We start from the raw sequence: 18,208 nt of genomic DNA on the forward strand, positions 1-18,208 counted from the left end.
ACCTCTACAAAATGGGAACACAATCTGGTAGCCCCCCCCCCCATGATCGCCGACTTCATGGTAAGAAGCCGGGTTATAGTTTCACAACAGCTGGGTGTAGAATATATATATATATATATATATATATATATATATATACAGTGGGGCAAAGAAGTATTTAGTCAGCCACCAATTGTGCAAGTTCTCTCACTTAGAAAGATGAGAGGCCTATAATTTTAATCATAGGTATACCTCAACTTTGAGAGACAGAGTGAGAAAAAAAAATCCATAAAATCCCATTGTCTGATTTTTTAAGAATTCATTTGCAAATTTTGGTGGAAAATAAGTATTTGGTCACCTACAAACAAGCAAGATTTCTGGCTCTCACAGACCTGTAACTTCTTCTTTAAGAGTCTCCTCTGTCCTCCACTCGTTACCTGTATTAATGGCTCCTGTTTGAACTTGTTATCAGTATAAAAGACACCTGTCCACAACCTCATACAGACACACCCCAAACTCCACTATGGCCAAGACCAAAGAGCTGTCGAAGGACACCAGAAACAAAACTGTAGACCTGCACCAGGCTGGGAAGACTGAATCTGCAATGGGCAAGCAGCTTGGTGTGAAGAAATCAACTGTGGGAGCAATTATTAGAAAATGGAAGACATACAAGACCACTTATAATCTACCTCAATCTGGGGCTCCACACAAGATTTAACCCCGGTGAGAACGGTGAGCAAAAATCCCAGAACCACACGAGGGGACCTAGTGACCTGCAGAGAGCTGGGACCAAAGTAACAAAGGCTACCATCAGTATCACACTACGCTGCTAGGGACTCAAATCATGCAGTGCTAGACATGTCCCCTTCTTAAGCCAGTACATGTCTGGGCCCGTCTGAAGTTTGCTAGAGAGCATTTGGATCATCCAGAAGAGGATTGGGAGAATGTCATATGGTCAGATGAAACCAAAGTAGAACTTTTTGGTAAAAAATCAACTTGTTGTATTTGGAGGAGAAAGAATGCTTAGTTGCATCCAAAGAACACCGTACCTACTATGAAGCATGGGGGTGGAAACATCATGCTTTGGGGCTGTTTTTCTGCTAAGGGACCAGGACGCTGATCTGTGTAAAGGAAAGAATGAATGGGGCCATGTATCGTGAGATTTTGAGTGAAAACCTCCTTCCATCAGCAAGGGCATTGAAGATGAAATGTGGCTGGGTCTTTCAGCATGACAATGATCCCAAACACACCGCCCGGGCAATGAAGGAGGGGCTTCATGAGAAGCATTTCAAGGTCCTGGAGTGGCCTAGCCAGTCTCCAGATCTCAACCCTAAAGAAAACCTTTGGAGGGAGTTGAAAGTCTGTGTTGCCCAGCGACAGCCCCAAAACATCACTGCTCTAGAGGAGATCTGCATGGAGGAATGGGCCAAAATACCAGCAACAGTGTGTGAAAACCTTGTGAAGACAGAAAACGTTCGACCTCTGTCATTGGCAACAAAGGGGATATAACAAAGTATTGAGATGAACTTTTGTTATTGACCAAATACTTCTTTTCCACCATAATTTGCAAATAAATCTTTTAAAAATCAGACAATGTGATTTTATGGATTTTTTTTGTCATTCTGTCTCTCATAGTTGAGGTTATAACCCATGATAATAATTACAGGACTCTCTTATCTATTTAAGTGGGAGAACTTGCACAATTGGTGGCTGACTAAATACTTTTGCCCCACTGTGTGTGTGTGTGTGTGTGTGTGTGTGTGTATATATATATATATATATTCTCTATAATCAGGACCAGGTTAGATCATTCTTGATCAAGATATACCAGATCACTGTCTATTGTCCTTGATAATTTCAGGTTCCTGTGTGGTTTTTGGAGAGGTGCATGGGGGAAAAACCTAGGTCTCCAAACTGCGGGCCTCCAGCTGTTGCAAAACTACAACTCCCAGCATACCCAGACAGCCAAGTTCCACAGTTTGGAGACCACTGGTGCACAATATTTACACACCTATGCTACCTTGCCCATTGACCTTAATAATTTTGGGTTCTTAGGAGAGGAGCATGGGTGTAGATCCTAGGTTTCCAAACTGTGGACCTCCAGCTGTTGCAAAACTACAACTCCCAGCATGCCCGGACAGCCAACGGCTGTCCGGGCATGATGGGAGTTGTAGTTTTGCAACAGCTGGAGGCCCACAGTTTGCAGACCACTGGTGCAGAATATTTACACACCAATCTCACCTTGGCTATTGAAGGTCCTGTTTGTACACATGACTGTATTATTTTATTTAGTTTTGTTTTTTGTTTTAATAATGCAGTATTAAAAGTAATCTTTAGTCTGTATACACACCCCTACATGATCTGCTTAAATTTTAAACTACATTTTGTTAGTGACTCCTTTTTGGGAGAACTTTTATCCAAAATGTAAATATCAGAAGCAGGAGATTCCTCTTCATTTGCCCTAATGGTTCTATGTACTTTGTATTAATTTGCTTCCCTTTTTTTTTTTTGGCATGCGGACGTTAGGCGAGTCCCCCCCCCCCCCCCCCCCATCCTTGGCAGCAAGGGGGTTAATGGATGCAGCGGAGAATAATATCACATCTGGCGAAGTGCGAGTCATCTAATCAAGGCGCCGTTTGGATGCGGAGACACGTACTCTAGGAGTATCAGATATAAAAAAAGGCTATTGAGTCGTGGACTGTGCGGCGAGCGCGGTGATATACGCCGAGAGGACTGGGACTGCAATGACTTAAGATGCTCAGGCAGAGAGCGAGCAAGAAGATAGGCCAAGTGGAGAAGCGTAAAAGAAGATTTTCTGGGGAAAAAAAAAAAAAAGAATAGGTGCTTCACCGGCGGATCTTAAACTGAGAGACCTACGGAAAATAGGAGACACCGCCGGAATGTGCAGCTAAAAACGGAAAAATAAATCACAGCGAATCCGGTAATAACGATTCGGTAGATCTATAAATGACTGTGCGTACGATTCATTCGCCCCAGATTGGGATGTCGGCCGGAGGTTTATGTTTTCTGCAATACTAATAGCAAAGGGAAAAGGACAAATTTTTTCATTTCTATAGGACAAAAAAAAAAAAAAACTATTGCAATTAATTGTTACTTAACATTAAACCTCGTCTTGTTCACCTGAATATGGATAAGGGCTACATGGTGGGATCTGGTCCTGCAAGAATTGTCCCATCATCTCCCCCCTATGTGTCAGTTATTACTGGCTCCTCCCCTCCCATCTGTGCGTCACAGTCATTAGTGTCCCCTCATCTCCCCGCTGTGTATCGATCATTACTGTGCCCTCATCTCCCTCCTGTGTGTCACATTTATTATTCTCCCCTCATTTCCCTCTTGTGTGTCACATTTATTACTCTCCCCTCATCTCCCACCTGTGTGTCACATTTATTAATCTCCCCTCATCTCCCACCTGTGTGTCACAGTCATTAGTGTCCCCTCATCTCCCCGCTGTGTATCGATCATTACTGTGCCCTCATCTCCCTCCTGTGTGTCACATTTATTACTCTCCCCTCATCTCCCTCCTGTGTGTCACAGTCTTTAGAGTCCCCTCATCTCCCCGCTGTGTATTAATCATTATTGTTCCCTCATATCCCTCCTGTGTGTCAGTCTTTAGAGTCCCCTCATCTCCCCCATGTGTGTCACATTTATTAATCTCCCCTCATCTCCCACCTGTGTGTCACAGTCATTAGTGTCCCCTCATCTCCCCGCTGTGTATCAATCATTACTGTGCCCTCATCTCCCTCCTGTGTGTCACATTTATTACTCTCCCCTCATCTCCCTCCTGTGTGTCACAGTCTTTAGAGTCCCCTCATCTCCCCGCTGTGTATCAATCATTATTGTTCCCTCATCTCCCTCATGTGTGTCAGTCTTTAGAGTCCCCTCATCTCCCCCCTGTGTGTCACATTTCTTAATCTCCCCTCATCTCCCTCCTGTGTGTCACAGTCATTAGTGTCCCCTCATCTCCCCGCTGTGTTATCAATCATTACTGTGCCCTCATCTCCCTCCTGTGTGTCACATTTATTACTCTCCCCTCATCTCCCTCCTGTGTGTCACAGTCATTAGTGTGTGGTAGGCACAGTCTAAGTAGGCACGGGGAGCAATAAGGACTCCGACGCCAAGTTACGGACAACGGTAGCTTTACTGAGGGTAGACAGATGGTAAAGTCTATACAGTTCAGCCAGGACCCAAGGAGGTGACCAGTGACGCAGAGACCTTGCAGATTTTCTGAGACTTGTAGTGGGACTGGACAATTGGATGCAGATCACGCTGACTTGACAGATGACAGGGACTGACTTGACTTGACTCATAAAGCTGTGAATTTATCTTACTTGACTTGATGGTGGCTGCAGGACTGGACTTTGAGGTCTCCAACACTCTGGACACACACACTAGGCGACTGCACTGGACCTCAGCCGAAGAGAGAGAAGCTCCACCCAGGGCTTATATGGGGGAGACTAGCAGGGAGCCCATAGGTCACTCTTGGGATCACCTGGTCACTGGTACCTCCTGGGTAAAAATCACATGGCATTTTATAACACTTTACACGGTAAAACATATTTACAATGGGGGAACAAGTGCAGGGGACCTTGGGGACAATGAAGGAGACTGCCTGACAGGACAGCAGGAGCACGGGGTAACACCTCCCATACTGGGCCACCACAAGTGTCCCCTCATCTACCTCCTATGTGTCAGTCATTACTGTCCCCTTATCTCCCACCTGTGTATAACAGTTATTATTGTCCCCCTCATCTCCTCCCTGTGTGTCGGTCATTATTGTCCCCTAATCTACCCCCTGTGTGGCAGTCATTACTGTCCTCTCATCTCCCCTGTGTGTCAATAATTATTGCCCCCTCATCTATGTGTCACAGTCATTGTTGTCGTATTATCTAACACCTGTGTGTCACAGTTAGTGTCCTCTCATCTTCCCCCTGTGTTTCAGTCATTGCTATCCCGTCATCTCCCCTTGTGTGTCAGTTATTACTGCCCCCTCATCTCCCTCCTGTGTCACAGTCATTAGTGTCCCCCCACCCCCCTATGTCCATTAATCTCCCCCTGTGTCACAATCATTAGTGTCTCTTCATCTCCCCCCCCCCCCCCCCCGGTGTCACAGTCATAAGTGTCCCCTTATCTCCCAGATGTGTATCAGTCATTACTGTACTCCATCTCCCCCTGTGTGTCAGTCATTAGAGTCCCCTTATCTCCCCCTGTGTCCTCTCACTTATATTAAAAAAAATAGTAATAATAATGCTTTTCTTACCTCCACCTCTGTTCCCACACTGATCCCCCGTTCTGCCTCCATTGTTCAGTATCGGGGGTCAGTGATCTAGAAGTCATGTTCCTAAAGTTAAGATGGAACAACATTGCAAGAAAGCCACAGACCCCATAGAGGCAAAAATGTGTGTTCTGTACTCTTGAGTGGGGAATGTGATGGATGAGGCTGCTGATTGGCTGTGGCAGTCACCTGATGTCCACTGCTCATATAACGTTGGGGCACCGACCGCCGGCAAAATGGAGGATCAGCGCAGGAATGGAGGTGGAGGTAAGTATATCAATTATTATTATTATTATTTTTATAGATGTACAGTCCTTATTGGAAAGGGCTGACAAAAACCTGAGCGCAACCACAAAATTCTTAGTCGCCATGGTGACCTGGCACCTGGGATTTGTCATGCCCCAGGATAACCGGTTTGGGAATGTCCTCTAGACATGTTGGACCTTGCCCCGTTTATCTAACACATATTTACAAAGCTAATGAAAGCCAGAAATAAATACAACACTCTGCTACTTTATGGCTGGTTTATTGTGGGGAAAACATAGTTTATGGATGCTCCTTCTATCCGGCATTAAATTGTTGAATACTTAATTTTTGCTAAATAAAAAAATTTAATAAATAAAATGTAGTGCCAAAATCTTATCTAATGAGCTAAAGTGACTTACGAGTCAACGCGTCTAAACAGGAACTCGTAAAACTGCATTCTGTAATTACCCGCTAAATCTAGGTCATCGCGCCACCGGCCCATAAATCCAGATTTTATGTGGCAATTAGCCGGAAAGTGAGGCCACGCTGACCCTGGCCCGGTGACCACCCTCCACTCTTGCCTCTTGTTTTTTTTTTTACTATTTTTCCCCTACAGGCAGCCGCCGCGCTAAAGTCACTGTTTTCTATTGAAAGCCTCCGAAAATAACAGAGAGCAGGTCAGGAAATTGCACTCGGAGAAGTTGTGCATTAAGTGGGAAATAATCGTGGTTTTTTTCGTTTTTTTTTTCTTTTGCAACTCTACGGTCATTTTCAGACTTTTCCTGCTGTGTAAAACAATACTGCACCAATTGCTTAGAAATGTCAGGTATAAAAAGGCCTACAAGTGCCTTGAGGTGGAACGGTAAATGGAGAGTTTATTTTTACCAAATTTACGACTTATTTCTTTGACAGTAATTGACCGGCTATGCAGCAGGTTATTTTCTGAATGAAAAACCAGACATAGGCCAATCTATAAATAGAAAACTCAATCGGGGAAATTTATCAATGTTGATGTAGGTAGAGGTTTTTGGTAGGCCTTTTAGGTTGCACCATACTTGATAAAGTTAATGCAAAGTTCTAAATCTATTTGTGCACCTGAGCTGCACCTCACAGGAAAAGTGGACACAGGGATTTTGTTCTATTGCTTTGAGACTCGGATTCCATTGAGCTTTTTTGTCCACCAGCAAAAATACAAGAAAAACTGTCACATCTTTTTCCTGCACTTTGTCAATTTTTCTTGCATTTTTTCTTGTGTTTTTGCTGGTGTGTGGAAACAGTCATTTTTGTACCCTGTGGCAATTTTTTCACTGACTTCAGGGTACCCCTCTATGGGTCGGATGCAGAGCACCTGGTCCACAGACTGTTAGGAGTGATGTATAACATATACATATACAGGGTGCCGAGCATCACTACTTACCTCCGATGGCTGAGGTGCATAGTGTACCCATGTATACTATACAGGAATCCAGCAAGGAAAGAGCTAATCCACAATGCTGCTGAGCTTTGTGTGCTATCCTGTATATACAGCTGTCTATAGATGACTGAATATACAGGATACAGTAGGAAGACATCAACAATTGGAGGCTCCCTGTTTAGGAATACCCAGGGGAGAGCGCCAAAAATGTACTAACATTTTTATTTTATTTCTTTTCTTCTCATTTCAGATACGGGAATGCGGAGGACTATGTCAGATTTGGTGGATTGCGACAATGACCAGCATTTTTTTAAATGTCAATAAAAGGGTAAAAGGATTAACGAGGGCTGTGGGGGAGTGTTTTTTAACACCTTAACGACCATGGACGTGTATACTCGTCCATGTGCTGTTAAGGTGGTATGGCGCAAGCTCCCGACTCGAGCCCGCGTCATACCGGCCAACCCCCAGCTGATTCCTGTAGCTATTAACCCTTTAGATTGCCGTTGTCAAAGCTGACAGCGGCGCATTAAGGTGCCTTTATCCCATCCCTGGTGGTCCAGTGGGGTGGATCGCCCCCCGCAGCATGATCACGGGGGGGGGGGGACAATTCACTGTGGAGGTAGCATGAGGGCTTTCCTCTCCTCCTGTGCCTGCTCCGGTGCTCAGAATGATATAGCCTGGCAGGATCTCAGAGCACACAGATCAATGTGGTTCTATGGAACCACATTGATCTGTATGAAGAATCAAATGATTCCTCCTAAAAGTCCCCTAAGGGTAAAAGTGTTTAAAAAAAAAGTTTAAAAACACACACATTAACTTCTTCCTTATCAAAAGTTTAAATCACCCCCCCCCCTTTTCCCAAATTCCATATAAAAAAAATATAAACATAAAAATAAATATATGTGGTATCGCCGCGTGCCTAAATGTCTGAACTATAAAAATATATTGTTAATTAAACCTCACGGTCAATGGCATATGCGCAAAACAATTCCAAAGTCCAAAATAGCATATTTTGGACACTTTTTATACCATGAAAAAAGGAATAAAAAGCGACCTTAATGGCGTCATCACTAGGGGGCGGAGCAGTAAAGGTTGTAGGGGGTCGCAGGAGTGAGACCCCCTTTTATTCTGTCCCTCTATCCTTGGACTACTACTCCCATCATGGGACAGAGTCTGTCCCATGATGGAAGTAGTTGTGCTACCGCAGCGCTGAGGGATGGCACTTGCACATCCCCCGGCTGGGCGACTTTTTTGGACAGTTAGGAATACTACTCCCATCATGGACAGACTTCGTCCATGATGGGAGTTATAGTCCAGGGGCTGAGGGGAAGATTGAGGCAGGTCATTCTGCTGAGACCCACTGCGATCCGCATATATTGAACTAGCTCCCCGCTGGCTCCAGGTGGGGAATACTGTATACACTGTCACAATTTATAATCCCCACCGCCGGGAGACCTGAGCTCTGATTGGCGAATAGCTTTTCCCCAATCAGAGCTTCCATCTCCCGGCGGCAGGGATTATGAAATGTGACAGCTGTATACAGGAGCCGGCGGGGAGCACAGTGGAGCCATATGAGCCGCCGTTTTTTTTAACTTAATAAATGCGGATCGCAGCGGGTCTCAGCTGAATGACCTGCTGCGATCTGCCCCTGGACTATAACTTACATCATGAACGGAGTCTGTCCATGATGGGAATAGTTGTCCTAAAAGAGTCCCGCAGCGGGGGGGTGTGCAAGAGCCATCCCTCAGTGCTGTGGTACTACAACTACTCCCATCATGGGACAAACTCTGTCCATGATGGGAGTTATAGTCCAGGGGCTGAGGGGCAGATCGCAGAAGGTCAGACCAGCTGCAATCTGCATTTATTAACTGTACAAGCCGGCTGCACATGCAGCTCCACTGCACTCCCCGCCGGCTCCTGTATACAACTCTCATAATTCAAAATCCCCGCCACCAGGAGACAGGAGCTCTGATTGGTGAATAGCTATTCAATCAGATCTCTCGTCTCCCAGCGGCAGGGATTACGAACTGTGACCGCATATACAGTATTCCCTGCCTGGAGCCGACGGGGAGCACAGTGTAGCTGCATGTGCCGCCGGCTTGTACAGTTTATAAATGCAGATCGCAGCGGCTCCCTGGAGAATGACCCTCTGCGATCTGCCCCTCAGCCCATGGACTATAACTCCCATCATGGATGGAGTCTGTCCATGATGGGAGTAGTAGTCCTAACTGTCCCAAAAGAGTCCCGCAGCCAGGGATGTGCAAGTCCCGTCCCTCAGCACTGCGGTACTACAACTACTCCCATCATGGGACAGACTCTGTCCCACGATGGGAGTAGTTGTAGTTTATCAGTGTTGAGGGACGGCTCCTGCATCTTGGTAGAACACTTTCCTACGTGTCCTTTTTGATGGTGTATTTTTGCGTTAAAATAAACATATTTCCGCAAAAAAACTGTGTGAAAACAAAAAACGCACTTGATAAATTAATATCCACTGCAAAATGCATTCCACAATACACAAAAAAAAACTCACTGTGCAAAAAATTGCGCTACATATAGAAAAGAAAAAGCTTCTACCACTAATGATGAATTCCCCAATGTGTGTATGTGTGTGTGTGTGTGTATGTGTGTGTATGTGTGTGTGTACGTGTGTGTATGTGTGTGTGTATGTGTGTGTGTACGTGTGTGTGTGTATGTTCCATCATCTCCTTTTAAGCCACACCCCTTTTATTATCAGCTTACAATATCTTTACCACAATGCAGCCCCACCTGAGGACGGGATATGAGGATTAGAAATGAGGATTAGCTATAGCTATATGGACAGGATATGAGGATGGAATATGAGGAAGGGATATGAGGATAGGATAGGAGGTCGGGATATGAGGACGGGATATGAGGACGGGATATGAGGAAGGGATATGAGGATAGGATAGGAGGTCGGGATATGAGGACGGGATATGAGGACGGGATATGAGGTGGGGATATGAGGTCAGGATATGAGGTCGGGATATGGGGATGGGATATGGGGACGGGATATCAGGACTGCATATGAGGACGCGATGTGAGGACGGGATATGAGTTTGGGATATGAGGATGGGATATGAGGTCAGGATATGAGGTTGGGATATGGGGACGGGATATGGGAACGGGATATGAGGTTGGAATATAGGGACAGGATGTGAGGACAGGATATAGGGACAGGATATGAGGACAGGATATGGGGACAGGATATGGGGACGTGATATGGGGACGGGATATGAGGAGGGGATATGAGGACGGGATATGAGGACGGGATATGGGGTCAAAATACTGTATGAGAACAAAATATCAGGACAGGATATGATGTCAGAATATGAGGAGGGGAAATGAGGTCAGGATTTAGGGACGGGATATGAGGACAAAAGCTTCCTCCTTTGTTGCTTTTCCTCCCCACAAGAATAAGGTAGGAAAAACTGGGCAGCGTCGGGTACTCAGCTAGTATGTTAATAAACAAGTGGAAGGAAGAGAAAAAAAATACAGTACGTGATGGATTCAACAATCAACATAGATTAAATCCCATAAACACACCAGAACAATGAATATACATAATTGTTAAACTTTATTAGACATACATTATTTAAAAACATTAAAACAAGGGACAGCAATAAGACAGACAAATCATGGCTACTGCATCGATGGGTAGTTGCTAGTATACAAAAAAATTGATGTGCAAAGATACAAAAAGGTAAATACTATATTAAAGTGACTTATGCAATCTATAAGGCTGCCAAAATGCAGCATAAGGTAGATATAGATAATGTAAACACTTCAATATGTAAACAGTGAATATTATGGCCACAGCCAAATGATATTGCACATAACAAAGTGACACAAAGAAAGGGGGCAGAACAGTGAAAAGATCTGCACTTGTCTGATCCGTGACTAAGCTGGGCAAGGAAAACACCTATGATGTTTGGTGGGAAAAACAGAAAGCAAAAACCCACCACATCAAAACCAGGTGTCAGCTAGTGGGCTAAAAGGTAAATTGCCTCAGCAGAGTGACGGGTCAGACCCATGGCACACACATACCCCTATGCAGCACGCCAGACCCCAACGCCGTTTCGCTGTATATATATATATATATATATATATATATATATATATATATATATTGCATATCAACTGGTTCCAGAAAGTTAAACAAATTTGTAAATTACTTTTATTAAAAAATCTTAATCCTTCCAGTACTTATCAGCTGCTGAAGTTGAGTTGTTCTTTTCTGTCTGACAACAGTGCTCTCTGCTGACACCTCTGTCTGTCTCAGGAACTGTCCAGAGTAGGAACAAATCCCCATGGCAAACATCTCCTGCTCTGGACAGTTCCTGACATGGACAAAGGCGTCAGCAGAGAGCACTGTGGTCAGACAGAAAAGAACAACTCAACTTCAGCAGCTGATAAGTACTGGAAGGATTATGATTTTTGAATAGAAGTTACTTACAAATCTGTTTAACTTCTGGAGCCAGTTGATCAATGAACAGTGAATCACTAACTCACCCACAGCCACTGTCCCTACCTATTGCCTATCTCTCCTAAGTGATGGATCGACAACCACGATGACAAACCCTCCCTGCTAAGTGTTGGGGTGGCGTTGTCAAAACAATACAATTCAAAACAGTTGGAGTCAGAAAACAGCTGGAGGCACACAAAACTAACAAAAGTAAATCTAAACACATACGCAAAGAAATCAGGGTCAGACTAGCCAGGTCAAGAACTGGAGATGGCGAAGTACTAAAATACAAGAGCAGAAGAAAGGTCAAAAGCTGCGTAAAGATCAATATCCAGATAAGAGAGAACAAACAATGCTGGTTACTCAAACTAAGTTTTTTCACTGGAAACTGCAAATAGAGTGAGCTGGACTTAAAGGGGTACTCCTTCAGATAGGGGATAAGATATCTCTTCGTTGGGGGTCCTGTCGCTGGGGACCCCCCCCCCCCCTGCGATCTCCGCTGCGGCACCCTAGACATCCAGTGCATGGAGCGAACTTCGCTCCTTGCCGGATGACTGGCTATGCAGAGCGGAGGCTAGTGATGTCAAGGTCACGCCCTGCTCAAGACGTCACAGCCATGCCCCCTCAATGCAAGTCTATGGGAGGGGGTGCGTGGCTGTGACATCACAAGCCTCCGGCGCTGCACCCGATGCTCTAAACGAAAGCCATGTACAGCAGGGAGATTGCGGGGGTCTCCAGAGGCAGGACCCCAGGCGATTAGACATCTTATCCCCTATCCTTTAAATGAGGGATAAGATTTCAAGGGCAGAGTACCCCTTTAAGTAGCTATCCCCATAGGTGCAGGCTCAGCCTGGTTAGCTGCTCACAGCCAAGATTGGCTAGGGCGTAGTGAAGCAACAACGCCAAGCCAAAACTGAGGGAAGTTTAACCCTTCGGGTCAAACATGGACGAGTCGTTACAAAGGTTATCTAGACACTGAAGGACCTTGGTGGAAATCCTGTGGTCCCTGCCTTGATGTGAGCTTTTTGCTTGCCAAAGTACATCACCATTGGGTTTTATTGAGGTCCAGTGCTGAAAATATACAAACCGACCTCTTTTGTTGCTTTGAGAACCAGATGCATTGGAAAAAAATATTATTATAAATATATTCATACCCTTTAACAAAGTGGTCTCCAATATCACAACTCAGCTTGAAGCAAAAGGGTATTGTTGGGCGTTGTAGTCCCGTAACCTCTGGAGGTCCCCCATTATTGGCTTTTGTCAGAATATTCAATGGTGACCTGTAATTTATTTTCCCCTTTAAATTCCCGATCCAAGGCAACTATGACACAAATACTGCTCTACTGGGAAACACCGGAGTAGCTCAGGGTTTAATCATCTCTCCCCACAGTAGGTCATAATATCGACTGTTGAACATGACCTGCATGGTGCTCCCATATCTGCTACAAGCTGACCAAGGTGACCGGGGCCCCCGCCCGGGGCCATTTCATAAAGAACTTCATTTCTGATTCCACAGTGGATTCCCTAGTAATCAGAGCCATTCCGAGTAGCTGCAAGCGGTCTGCGGAAAGTTCTATATATAGATAAAATGATGGTTGTCAATCTTTCTAACGACCCAATATATCAGACGGGAAGTTGTAAGTCCCAACACGTAAGAGCCCATTAAAGTAATCAGTATTTTTTTAACACAATTACCCTGCAGCAGGATGGAATATCAACAAGAACAGGGCAGCCCCGGTTAAACACATCTGTCTATAGTTCTTGTCTGATATGGTGATATGTAGATGATTAGGATATACCCAGGGGGTGAGGGCAGGAAACGGCTGTGTCCCCGGTGCCCATTATAACCTAATAAAGCTGCGTGGTGACCACTCACCACCAGATGCCTGTAATGATGGCCTCCTCACTACCTGCACATCAGAAGCCCCCGAGCTGCAAATCACTGGAGCTGTCCCAAGAATGAGTAATGTCGTTATTTATTTAGACGACCCCTGAAAGAGACTAATAAAAGCAGAACTTCCTGCGGCCTGGAACACACTTTCATGTCTAGAACAGCAAAACCTGGAGAGTGAAGCTGCCTTTTGACTTTTTTTTTGCAGTCACTGACAGTGGCATAAGTTAAAGGGGTACTCCGCCCCTAGACATCTTATCCCCAAAGATAGGAGACAAGATGTCTGATCGCGAGGGTCCCGTCACTGGGGACCCCCGCGATCTCGGCTGTTGCACCCAAGACATCCGGTGCAAGGAGCAAACTTTGCTCCGTGCTGGATGACTGGCGATGCGGGGCGGAGGATCGAGACATCATGGTCATGCCCCGCTCGTGACATCACGGCAACGCCCCCTCAATGCAAGTCTATGGGAGGGGACGTGACGGTGCAGCAGGGAGATCGCGCGGGAGTCCCCAGATTTGGATAGGGGATAAGATGTCTAGAGGTGGAGTACCCCTTTAAATATGTAACTCAAACTATTACAGGGCCCCCAGCTATAACACTTCATTCATAGCATCGTCTACCCCTATAGGATAGAGAGATCTTATGGGCCCCTCAAGGTTCTAAGCTCTGGTGCAACCGCACCCTCTACACCCCTATGTTTACGCCCCTGGTCACTGACTTTTGTAGTCATTTTATATATCTGATTAGTTATATATATATATATATATATATATATATATATATATATATATATATGCTATATGTAGGGGATTTTTGGCACCCTGGGTGAAAGCTAATTTTGCCACCCATTGACCCCACCCATTAGCTCCCCCCTTTGACACGCCCCTCCTTACTACTGGGGTGACACACTGTAACAAACTCACTAATTATGTAGTCTACTTACTACTGGGATGACACACTGTAACAAACTCACTACTTATGTAATCTGCTTACTACTGGGGTGACACACTGTAACAAACCTCCTCCTCATGTAATCTCCTTACTACTGGGGTAACACACTGTAACAAACCTCCTTCTCATGTGATCACCTTACTACTGGGGTGACACACTGTAACAAACCTCCTTCTCATGTAATCACCTTACTACTGGGGTGACACACTGTAACAAACCCACTCCTCATGCGACGGCGGTTCTGGCTGGGAGGAGGTTTCGGATGAGCGGGGCTGCTTTAGATACTGGTTACTAACTTTCTTGCAGCAGGCCTATGGGCACCCCCATCAAGAGGATGCTCCAGGCGGCTGCCTATTTTGCCTATAAGCATTACCGGTCCTGTATATAGGGCTCACGGTGACGTGAAGCAAAATATGGCATACTCATCTACCCTGATACCCCACCACTGTAGTTATGATGGTGCCTGGTCCCTGCTGATCATGGTTTCCTGATTCAGTTCTCAAGACAACAAAATTGCAATCTGTGCGTTGTCTCTGTGGCCCCAGATTGGCTGACCAGGCCTTTGGGATCAGGAGGCCGAATCAACCATTAACATTTCAAGGGTGCCTGGTCTCTGCTGATCAGTTCTTTCTGGTCCTATCAGGAAAAGCCTGCTCAGCAAATCGGTGCCCACAGCAATAACCCACCTCATCTGCTGATTAGCATTTCCTTTTCTTGAGACGTGGACAAACAAGAAGCACCGATCAAGGAGGAACAAGGCACCTTAGGAATGGCAGTGTTGGAGGACCAGTTCAGCCTAAGCTCTTTTTCTAGGACAAACCCTTAAAGGATTGGCCTGTTTTGTGCCTTAAAGGGGTACTCTACTGGTCAGCGTTCGGAACATTTAGTTCCAAGCGCTGTGTGCATGCTACAAGGGATTGCCATGCCCCCTTGTGACCATATAAGGTTTACAAGTGTCCCCCATCTAAGTAGTGTTCTGGGCAAGGAGCTATTCTCACCTAGTTCTGCTGCTCCGGCTGTGATCTACCCCCCCCCCCCCCCCCTTAGCAATATTGAGAGCCCAGGCACGGCCTGCGACATCGCTCTGCTCCATCTCTTCTTATAACCATAGCAGCGGGACTAGGCGAGTATAGCTCCTCTCCCAGGGGACTACTAATGGTGCCAAAAGAGACAATTTAGAACTTTATCTCCTCACTATCCCGGCGAGCAGAAAGGTTTTATGAGTATGGTGAGGAAGAAGATCCTTGTCACGCCTTATATATGGTAAAATCTCATGACAGGTTCCCTTTAAAGGGGTACTCCGCCGCTAGGCATTTTACCCCCTATCCAAAGGATAGGGGATAACATGTCTTATCACAGGAGCCCTGCCGTTGGGACCCCCGTGATCTCCGTGCAGCCCTCCCATGTTCTAAAGGAACACTGGGTTCCAGCGGCAGTGGTCGTGATTGTCACGATGCCGGCTGGCAGGTAGTGGACCCTCTGTGCCAGAGAGGGATTGGCGTGGACCGTGCTAGTGGACCGGTTCTAAGCCACTACTGGTTTTCACCAGAGCCCGCCGCAAAGCGGGATGGTCTTGCTGCGGCGGTAGTGACCAGGTCGTATCCACTAGCAACGGCTCACCTCTCTGGCTGCTGAAGATAGGCGCGGTACAAGGGAGTAGGCAGAAGCAAGGTCGGACGTAGCAGAAGGTCGGGGCAGGCAGCAAGGATCGTAGTCAGGGGCAACGGCAGAAGGTCTGGAAACACTGGCAAGGGACACACAAGGAACGCTTTCACTGGCACTAAGGCAACAAGATCCGGCAAGGGAGTGCAAGGGAAGTGAGGTAATATAGGGAGTGCACAGGTGATAACTCTAATTGGAACCACTGCGCCAATCAGCGGCGCAGTGGCCCTTTAAATCGCAGAGACCCGGCGCGCGCGCGCCCTAGGGAGCGGGGCCGCGCGCGCCGGGACAGAACAGACGGGGAGCGAGTCAGGTAGGAGAGCCGGGGTGCGCATCGCGAGCGGGCGCTACCCGCATCGCGAATCGCATCCCGGCTAGCAGCAGGATCGCAGCGCCCCGGGTCAGAGGACGTGACCGGGGCGCTGCAGCGGAGGAGGTGAAGCGAGCGCTCCGGGGAGGAGCGGGAACCCGGAGCGCTCGGCGTAACAGTACCCCCCCCCTTGGGTCTCCCCCTCTTCTTGGAGCCTGAGAACCTGAGGAGCAGACTTTTGTCAAGGATGTTGTCCTCAGGTTCCCAGGATCTCTCTTCAGGACCACAACCCTCCCAGTCTACTAAAAAAAAATTTTTTCCTCTGACCTTTTTGGCAGCCAAAATCTCCTTGACCGAGAAGACGTCCGAGGAGCCGGAAACAGGAGTGGGAGGAACAGATTTGGGAGAAAAACGGTTGAGGATGAGTGGTTTGAGAAGAGAGACGTGAAAGGCATTAGGGATACGAAGAGAAGGAGGAAGAAGAAGTTTATAAGAGACAGGATTAATTTGACACAGAATTTTGAAAGGACCAAGATAGCGTGGTCCCAACTTGTAGCTAGGGACACGGAAGCGGACATATTTAGCGGAGAGCCATACCTTGTCTCCAGGGGAAAAAACGGGGGGAGCTCTTCTTTTCTTATCCGCGAACCTCTTCATGCGTGAAGAAGCCTGTAAGAGAGAATTTTGGGTCTCTCTCCATATAATGGAAAGGTCACGAGAAATTTCATCCACAGCGGGCAGACCAGAGGGCAAGGGGGTAGGGAGGGGGGGAAGAGGGTGACGGCCGTACACCACGAAAAATGGGGATTTGGAGGAAGATTCAGAGACCCTGAAGTTATACGAGAATTCGGCCCATGGAAGGAGATCTGCCCAGTCATCCTGGCGGGAGGAAACAAAATGTCGCAAATAATCACCCAGGATCTGGTTAATTCTTTCTACTTGTCCATTGGACTGGGGATGATATGCAGAGGAAAAATTTAATTTAATCTTGAGTTGTTTACAGAGAGCTCTCCAGAATTTAGACACGAATTGGACCCCTCTATCCGAGACAATCTGCGTAGGCAACCCGTGAAGACGAAAAATGTGTACAAAAAATTGTTTAGCCAACTGAGGCGCAGAAGGAAGACCAGGAAGAGGAATGAAATGTGCCATTTTGGAGAATCGATCAACGACCACCCAAATAACGGTGTTGCCACGGGAAGGGGGTAAATCAGTAATAAAATCCATACCAATCAGAGACCAAGGCTGTTCGGGGACAGGCAGAGGATGAAGAAAACCAGCGGGCTTCTGGCGAGGAGTCTTATCCCGGGCACAGATAGTGCAGGCTCGCACAAAGTCCCCAACATCCGTCTCCAGAGTTGGCCACCAATAGAAGCGGGAGATGAGTTGCACAGATTTCTTGATGCCCGCATGACCTGCGAGATGGGAGGAGTGACCCCATTTGAGGATTCCGAGGCGTTGGCGTGGAGAAACAAAGGTCTTTCCTGGAGGAGTCTGTCTGATGGAGGCAGGAGAAGTGGAGATCAGGCAGTCAGGTGGAATGATGTGTTGCGGAGGGAGATCAACTTCTGAGGCATCCGAGGAACGAGAGAGAGCATCGGCTCTAATGTTCTTATCGGCAGGACGAAAGTGAATCTCAAAATTAAATCGGGCAAAGAACAGAGACCACCGGGCCTGGCGAGGATTCAGCCGTTGGGCCGACTGGAGGTAGGAGAGGTTCTTGTGGTCGGTGTAGATAATAACAGGAAATCTTGATCCCTCCAGCAGATGCCTCCATTCCTCAAGTGCTAATTTAATGGCTAGAAGTTCTCGATCCCCGATGGAGTAGTTCCTCTCCGCTGGAGAGAAGGTCCTAGAGAAAAAACCACAAGTGACAGCATGCCCGGAAGGATTTTTTTGTAGAAGAACAGCTCCAGCTCCTACTGAGGAGGCATCAACCTCCAATAGGAAGGGTTTGGAAGGGTCAGGTCTGGAGAGC

Source organism: Hyla sarda, chromosome 7 (assembly GCF_029499605.1).
Source record: "Hyla sarda isolate aHylSar1 chromosome 7, aHylSar1.hap1, whole genome shotgun sequence".
In the NCBI taxonomy this organism is placed as follows: Eukaryota; Metazoa; Chordata; class Amphibia; order Anura; family Hylidae; genus Hyla; species Hyla sarda.